The following is a 9332-nucleotide window of genomic DNA, read 5'->3' on the forward strand; positions in this document are numbered from 1 at the left end:
AAAATATACTATAACAATAATAATATATACAACAAAACAGTAGAGAGACCAGAGTTCTCTGTCAGGCAGAGGTGAGAGAGTTATTGTTTAAAGCGATGGATTGTGGCAGGAAAGATTTCCTGTATCTGTTGCTACGACAGCGAAGCTGAAGCAGCCTTCCAGAGAAGGTGCTCCGCTGTCTGACCAGTGTGAGTTGGAGAGGGTGGCGAGGATTATCCATGATGGATAACAGTTTTTTCAGTATCCTCCTCTCCACCACAGCCTCCAGAGTGTCCTGTTTGCAGCCAATCACAGAGCCAGCCTTCCTGATCAGTTTGTTGAGTCTGTTGGTGTCGCTGGCTCCAATGCTGCTTCCCAAACAAACCACAGCAAAGAAAAGTACACTGGCCACGACAGACTGATAAAAGATCTCCAACATCTTGCTCCAGACGTTGAAGGATCTCAGCTTCCTCAGGAAGTAAAGTCTGCTCATCCCCTTCTTGTAAACAGCTTCAGTGTTAGATCTCCAGTCCAGTCTGTGGTTGATGGTAACGCCCAGGTACTTGTAACCCTCCACCGCCTCCACATCCTTTCCCAGAATGCACAGAGGTTAGAAAGCCGTCTTCCTCTTCTTCCTGAAATCTATCACCATCTCTCTGGTCTTGCTGATGTTCACCCGCAGGTGATTCTGTCCAGTCCACTCCACAAAGTTGTCTACCAGTGCCCTGTACTCCTCCTCCTGTCCCTCACTTATACACCCAACAACAGCCGAGTTGTCAGAAAACTTTTGCAGGTGACACGACCCGGTGTTGTACTGAAAGTCAGTGGTGTATAAGGTGAACAGGAAAGGAGACAGTACAGTCCCCTGTGGAGCTCCTGTATCACTAACCACCGCATCAGACAGAACACTGCCCATACGGACAAACTGTGGCCTGCCTGTCAGGTAGTCAGTAATCCAGGAGATCATTGTGTCATCTACACCCATCACCCGCAGCTTCTCCCCCAGTAGCAGTGGCTGAATGGTGTTAAAAGCACTAGAGAAATCAAAGAATGTGATTCTCACAGTACCTCCTCCACCATCCAGGTGCGAATGGGCTCGTTGCAGCAGGTAGATGACAGCGTCATCAACTCCCAAGTGGGGCTGGTAAGCAAATTGCAGAGGGTCTAGCAGGGCTCTCACCTGCGGCCTCAGGTTGGCCAAAACCAGTCTCTCCAGCACCTTCATGACGTAAGATGTGAGGGCCACTGGTTGATAGTCAATGAGGTCTGATGGTGTCGAATTCTTCGGAACAGGAACCAGGCAGGAAGTCTTCCAAAGCACCGGTATTCTCTCCTGACCAAGGCTCAGGTTGTAGAGGTGTTGTAGGACAGGAGACAGCTGGTTGGCACATGTCTTCAGGATCCTGGGGCTGATACCATCAGGGCCTGCAGCCTTCTGCTGGTGGAGTCTCTCCAGCTGTCTCCTAACCTGGCCTGCAGTCACAGTCATGCGGGGGAGGCTGCTGGTGTCTTCAGTGGAGGACGAGGAGGTGGAGGAGGAGGTGAAGGTGGAGGAGGAGGAGGTGGAGGAGGAAGAGGTGGAGGAGGAGGAGGAGGAGAAGGAGAGGTGCAGCACAGGAGAGCTCACAGCAGGGGAGTGAGGGAGGAGGGGAGGAAGCATTTGGGGCAGTGAGGGTGTGAGGGGGTCTGGAGGTGTCATGGAGATGACAGAAGGCTGTAAGCTGAACCTATTGAAGAATCTGTTCAGCTTGTTTGCCCTCTCCAGGCTGCCTGATGACTGTCTGCCGCTCACCTTACACCCAGTGATCTGCTTCATACCAGTCCACACATCCCTCACATTGTTCTGCTGGAGTTTGGCCTCCAGCTTCCTCCTGTAGGCATCTTTACAGGCCCTCAGCATATCCCTGAGTTCATGCTGCACTCTCCTCAGTTCTTCCCTGTCTCCAGACCTGAACGCCCTCTTCTTCTTGTTAAGAAGAGCTTTCAGGTCATTGGTGATCCACGGCTTATTATTAGGGAAGCAGCGTACAGTCCTGGTTGGCATGGTGGTGTGTTCACAGAACCTGATGTATTCTGTGATACAGTCGGTCATGCTGTCCAGATCCTCTCCATGTGGCTCACCAAGTGCATCCCAGTCTGTCGACTCAAAGAAGTCCTGCAGTGCGTCAGCAGCCTCCTGAGTCCACCTCCTCACGCTCCTAGTGTGGACAGGCTGCCGCTGAACAAGGGGGATATACTTAGGGGTCAGCAGAACCAGGTTGTGGTCAGATCTTCCAAGAGGGGGAGGGCTGTGGGACTGTATGCATCCTTAGCATTTGCATACAACAGATCCAGTGTGTTACAGTCTCTGGTGGGGCAGTCAACATACTGGTGAAATGTTGGAAGGGTTTTGTCCAGTGAGACGTGATTAAAATCCCCAGTGATGACAATAAATGCGTTAGGATACTGCGTCTGTATCTGGGCAACAGCGGAGTGGATGACATCACAGGCCAGCGCTGCATCAGCTGAAGGAGGAACGTACACACCGATAATGATGGCGGACGTGAATTCCCGGGGCAAATAATAAGGCCTCATCCCCACAGTCAACAGTTCAATGTCCGGGGTGCAGAGACGTTTCTTCACGTGAACATGTCGGGGATTACACCACCTCTCACTCACATACAGTGCAATCCCTCCTCCTTTTTTCTTTCTGCTGCTTATCACGTCCCTGTCCGCCTGAACAGTGCTGAAGCCGGGAATCACCACACTGTGGTCCGGGATGTGTGAGTGAAGCCATGTCTCCGTGAAACACAACAACCGTCTTGTTCCCCAGAGACCTCACGTTTCCCATGACGATCGCCGGTACAGCCGGTCTGTGTCTCCTCCTCTTCACCCTCCGTTTCACTCCGGCTCTGCAGCCACGGCGTCTCCTCCGCAGCTCCTTCAGGACCTCAGGCCTGGCTCCGGGTAGCAGTGCAGGTTCACACAGCACAATCAGCTGGTCGCGTGTGTAAACAATGCGCTCCTGACCCTCTGTTGCTAGGGTTAGCAAAAACATCACAAAAAGTGCCGTAAAAGTTCAAAAAAGAAAAAAAAGAAAGGTGTTCGTCCTCTCCCAGTCTCCAGAGAAGAGCCGCCAAAAGTTCAGCGAAAACCAGAACACAGACACAACACAAATACAACAAAAACTACGAAAAAACTTAAAAACCCACAGGAGCTGCTGTTACAGGCTGCCACCTAGTACGGCGCCATAGCAACCGTCTACTAGTAGTTTAAGCACTCTGCTAATATTACATCGTTGACTACCAGTTACATCAACAACATTAATGCTGGAAATAACTTTCACTTCTAGAAATTGCTACCTGGATATTGTTGAGGTTTTTGTTGAAAGGCCTCTGACAGTGACGTCTGTCTGTGTCAGGGATCTGGTTCGGTTTTGGGGAGCTCCCTCCTCCTCCTCCCTCCGTTTGCTTTGCAGTTCAGCTTTAACTTTTGGGTGTTTCGTTTAGTTTTCTTCCGCTTTTGCGTGAGGGTCGCAGGGATGTTACCGCGTTTATCCGCTTTTTTCAAGGGGTCGCGGGATTACTGGGGCCAAATCCAGTGAACTCTGTGGGCGAAAGCCAGGGTACACCCTGGATGAGTCGCCAGGTCATCGCACTTACTGATGGCAGCCGCACAAGGTGCCAACTGCCCATCAGGAGCAAGTTTGGGAAGTGGTGGTTCTAGGACCGTTTTAATAGGGGGGCCAGGTTGGGGCTGGCTTTTTTGTTAGGGGGCACATACAACCCGGAAAAAAGATAAATCTCTCATTCAGACAAAACAGTGTTTACAGTTTCAACAATTGTGACTGGGTAGTAAACTGCTGAGACACTTAATTTCTGCCTTTCCCTTTAAAACAAAATCATTGCAAGAAATCTGTCATTGTATTATTGATACTCCCTGTTGGGGGGGCCACAGGGGGGTCCAGACTCAGAGTTACAGGGGCACTGGCCCCTGTTGGCCCCCCCCCAGAACCGCCCCTGAGTTTGGGGTTCAGTATCTTGCTCAGGGATACTTTGACACGTAGCTCAGTTCCACCCCAGGGGAGCCAGGATTCAGACCAGTGACCTTCCAATCACTGGTCCACCAGCTCTACCCACTGAGCTACAGCCGCCCCACTTTTGGGTGTGCTGCTTTTAAATGTGTATACAAATTAGTGGTGTTACCACAGAAACTTATTGCTTTCCTGCATACATCACAGGTAGCAGTTTATCTGTCTGAAACTGAAATAACTCCAAACAGCACTCCTCTTCCTCTCCGCCATTATTAAGGGTCGCCATTCCAGGAGGGGAGGGGAAGGGCACAGTCAACCTGAGAGAGCGGAGTAAGAGGTGGAGAGGAGCGCTGCACATAAGAGAGACCTTGGTATTGATACTATCGATCTGTCCACCCCTAGTGATCAGCTTAAGATCAGGAGGACAAAAAACCTGAGATCATTCAAAATGTTGTGTTCCCACTTAATTCTACTTCTCAGAGTCCAGTTCTGAAGCACAGCATGAATCAAATTTGTCACTCATCTACTGTAATTAGAAAATTGCTGTTGATAAGTAAATCAAGAAATCAGTCACTCAACTGGGACTTCACTTTGAAGTTTAGTTGCTGTATATGTGGCGGCACGAGGAGCTTGCTCTTGGTTTAAGAAAGCATTTTATGCCAAACAACGCCACCCTGGGGGTTTCACCCAGGGACCTTTTTATCTTTTAAAGAACTAACTACCAACTAAGGGAGGCACTCAGGTCCGTTTTACAACAGAGGCAGAGACAGCATTTCTAGTTACAAAAATATGGTTTATTAGTACAATTTAAAAGCCTTAAAATATCACCATTAAGAAGTCTCTCATTGGGGCAAAAAGGGGGCCAATCAGGGCTGAGACTTGGTGGGGGAGATGGGTCCAAAAAAAAAAAAGGAGATCCCAGGAACACTACACTTGAAGTAAATAAGTGAAACAAAATCAACCTAGATGTAAAAAACACAAGGGGGACACCGTCACCAGGACACCAATCCGCCACCCTAGGCTCTGCACCTGAATGGGGACATCAGAGGACAGCAGGTGAGGACACAAACAAAATTAAATGCAAATAATCACAAAAACACAAGTAATCAAGAAGACTTAATTTATCAAATCTCTAACAATTTACACAATATTAAATCAAATAGAATTAACAAGATTTACATCAAATGAAATTCACTTGCAACCGGCAAAGACCAAAATAACTGTAAAGCCAACATAAATCAAAATTACAGGTCGCAGTGAAACAAATTGTTACAAAAGAAAAATTTAAAAATGCCATAAACTACGGGGCCCCAGACATGACATGGTCAAAAAAAAATGTAATTCTGGCCACTATATAGCTATAGCGTGTGCACGAAACACTACTTTGTGGTCTCGAAATACTAAATTGTGGTCACAATTTAGTATTTCATGGCCACAAAGTAGTATTTCGTTATAAGGATATTATAAGGATAACGTGTGCACAAAATACTAATTTGTGGCCAGGAAGTTGGTATAATGTGCACACGAAATACTAATTAATGATATTAATATAATTCCTGGACAACTGTTTATTCAAATCGAGTGCACCTTCTCTAGAAACCGCAATAGCCTACGTGATGTCCTTAAGCTGAGTGTCTTTTCTTATTCTGTTCTAGTCAATATCTTTTTATCCCGCATTTAGGCAGTTATTTAAGTAGGCCTATAATATAGTGAACTTTTAATCGTCTGTGATTTGAAGGACAAATGTCCAGAGTACACTACAGACACCTTCAGTAGTTCAGTCAGAGCAACAACAAACTGCAAATCAACACAAATTACATTCTGATCACTGATACGCTATAGGTTCCCTTGGCAATGCGATACATACAGTGAGCGCTACTGTAACTGCACGGCTGTGTTCGGATGCATCATTTAACACTGCGGCTCACATAGCCTCTGTATTCCCTGGCCACAAATTAGTATTTCGTGGTCACGAATGAGTATTTTTTGGCCACGAATGAGTATTTCATGTGCACGTTATAGCTATATTGTTGCCTCAATTTAATTTGTTTTTTGACCATGTCATGTCTGGGGCTCCATAACAACTGATTACAAAGAAAATGAAATAAACTCTCCCACTGTTCTCTCTCTCTCGCACACACACACACACTCTAAGATGTGACAGGTTTGACAGTACACAGTCAGTCAATATGGCGTTGCCGGGCAACAATTCGGCCACGGCAACGCTGAAACAAGACCTGGACGTAGACTAACACTTTTAGCCAGCTGTAGAGAGCAGCCAGGAGCCAGGCAGACAGCGCTGGAGCACCGCAACTGCAGATGCAAATACAAGTCTGTCAACGCAGTGTGAGGCCAAACAGTCAAGCAATAGCCTCGAGGCAAAGCAGCTAGCAGTGAGCAGCAAAGCAACGCAGCTGTTAGCAGTTAGCAGCAAAGCGGCTAACAGCAAAGCAAAGCAGCGGAGCCGTGAGGCAAAACGACGAAGAAAGCAGCAGTGATTTCTTGCAGGTTAGCGGTTGCTATGCCGCTACACAGGTGTCTTTACCCTACAATAAAAGAACAGATATTAGCAACTTACGAGTGGCTGGAGGAGGAAGCTACAGTCACTGTGCTACATACCGGTCAGGCAATCACGGCCGGCACGGAGCAACGCGATCAGCTACACGGCAACCAGCAGCGGACAGTAAGCAGCACACAACCAGCAGTGAGCAACGTGCAGCCAGCAGCAACACCCAAGCGAGCCGCTGAAATAAAATAACCAAAATGAAAACAACTGGAGGGACAGCATGAGACCAGACTGTAGTCGCAGCCAGCAGCCTACCTGCCACCAAGCGAAGGCGGGAGTGAAGGGCGCCAGGAAGTGACGTGACCCAGGCTCCGTCAGGCAAAAGGACAACCAGGTGCCTTCTGCCTGCCTTTATAAGGTGCTCCCCCACAGCGATTGGCTGGAAAGAACCACACAGCTGAAACCCATCAAGCACTAATTCATACTGCTACATATAGTATAGTGTAGTGATGTTTTATTTATTATTTGGTCATCCTCCCCTCTTTACATTGTAAAGAATGACCGACAATCTTATTTACATAAATCCTGAACGGTGAACTCAACCTAGAATTGGGGAGTTCTTCTGCATGTGTGCAACAAGTTGTGTGAAGTTTTGAGTTTAAGAGTGTACTTGGTTCTTCAGTTTGTAGAGAAAGCTGTAGGAAGTCTGATAAATGTCCTCAAATGACGTCCATTGACATCTCAAAGCTCAAGGCCTCCACCAGATTACCCTGCAAGGCAGCTGGATCATCGCGTGGTGTAGATAGTAATAGTAGATAGTGGTCAGTATAAAATAACCATAGTTAGTAAATAGTGACTAATGATAATTAATAATAACTGTTATAATGATAGAAGTAAGAAATGAAGGGTAATCAAGTGTGAAAGAGTTGCTGAAACATGCTACTCGGCACCAGCTGATTGAAATGTGCATCTACTGATTAAAGCTGCTGTAGTGTGATGGTGTGAAGTGTGAACCAAATTATGCAACACTTTTATTATTTTAAAAATGCAGTGCCAAGAGTGATCAGGTAAAATGGGATATATCAAGAAGGGGACTGGGTTATCAAAAAGCCTAAAGGCCAGATTCTCTAAGAGCTAATGGTGTATATTGAGGAAAAGCACCTGTTTTTAAAAAAAACACAGCGAGATGAAGAGCTACTGGTGTACGTGCAGCTATGCACGCAGTTGATGAATACTGGAGTTACGTACGCCAAGCTTCGAGCAGGTGCGGAGGGAAGAACAGGGGTCTCTACAGAAAAATACCCCTGTCAGCAGAAATAAAGAAGAGTAGGGATTGGTTGAGGCCATGAAGCCTGCGAGGACACTCCCAGTTTTTTGGGTTTAAAAGAGGATGCTCAATGCTTAGAACCTCGGATCAGTTTGTTTTTTCACAGATTCTGTCTGTGTCTGATCTCATGCTTTGTTTGCCGGCAAATAAAGTTCTACTGCACTCAGCCTTGAATACTCCTGGTGACTTTTTTAATCTTTGAAATCTTTTGATACAACCAAGAAAAGTGAAGTCGATTTATGACCCCCGGAAGTGGCTCTCCGCTCTGCTCCGTGGAGAATACGTACCGAGTCTATTTTTGACGGAAGCAGGTTGCAGCCACGACAGAGAGGAAGTCAGATGGTGGAACAGCGTAGTGCATCCGGTCATTTTTCAAAATTAAACACTCGATGCAGACTCAGGATCTACAGCACAGTCAGCTATATTACAAAACACACAACATTACACAAACACACTTAAAACAGACAAATAACAAAACTACACTGTAGATTGAACTACAGTAGAAGCACAAAGATCAAGGAGAAATTGTGAAAAAGAAATACAGTCTGAAAAAGTCAACAATATCAGGCAGGCATGACGCTCTGCTTCAGAAATGCTCCCAATGGGATGTGAATTTGCAGGTAAGACAGAACAAAACAGTGACGCACACACCAGGTAACAGACATGCCCTGGGGAATTGAGTGGTACGAGTTTGACTTGGTTTTAATTTTGTAGTGTTCTCCTACTGTTGATCTGATTGACTGACCTTAGCCTGTGCTAGACAATGATAGACAGATGATTTGTGCAATCAACTGCCAAGTAGTTTTTTGAAAGTGCTTTCCATTTTCTAATCAATTTCGATTGGTGCTCCCTATATTCCCTTCTATGCAACCAACAATCTGGCACAGCAGGTAATCTCTAGCATAACACATAGCAATGTATGTCTGAGCTGGTGCATTGTGGGTAATGTAGATGCCCGTTTTTTGCGAAAAAAAATAATAATTTGTGGGAAAAAAAGAGATGAGATCTTTGGTTCTGCTGCATGAGATTTGATCCATGTTTTACAATGTCCATAGTAACTCTGACTAGGTTATAGGAGTTCAGTGCTGAATCACTGAAGTACCTCTTTATAAAAAATACACAAGTATGTGTTTTTTTTCTCTCCACATGACTTCTGACTGCTGTCGTTAATCAGATTTTTTCTCAGTGTGAATCCACCGGAAGCAGACAGAGAAGGAGATGTGAATCAGATGTTTCTCTATCCATGTCCCGTGGCATTGGGGGAGGTGAAAAATGTCTTGACGATAATGTACTCGGCATGATAATGGTTGTACACCTTGATGATCAATGTAAGTCATAAAAGGCACAGTGACATAAAGAAGTGATAAATCTCCCAGATCCTCAGTGAAGCAAGACACATAAAAGCATGCGGCTGTGGGATTTCATGGCTATTGCTGGATTCCTTTCCTCACCTTGGGGGCGAAAAATGCAAATAAAATACAGATTATAAAAAAAGGATAATGTGTGGG

This window comes from Sparus aurata, chromosome 19, assembly GCF_900880675.1.
Source record: "Sparus aurata chromosome 19, fSpaAur1.1, whole genome shotgun sequence".
Classification (NCBI taxonomy): domain Eukaryota; kingdom Metazoa; phylum Chordata; class Actinopteri; order Spariformes; family Sparidae; genus Sparus; species Sparus aurata.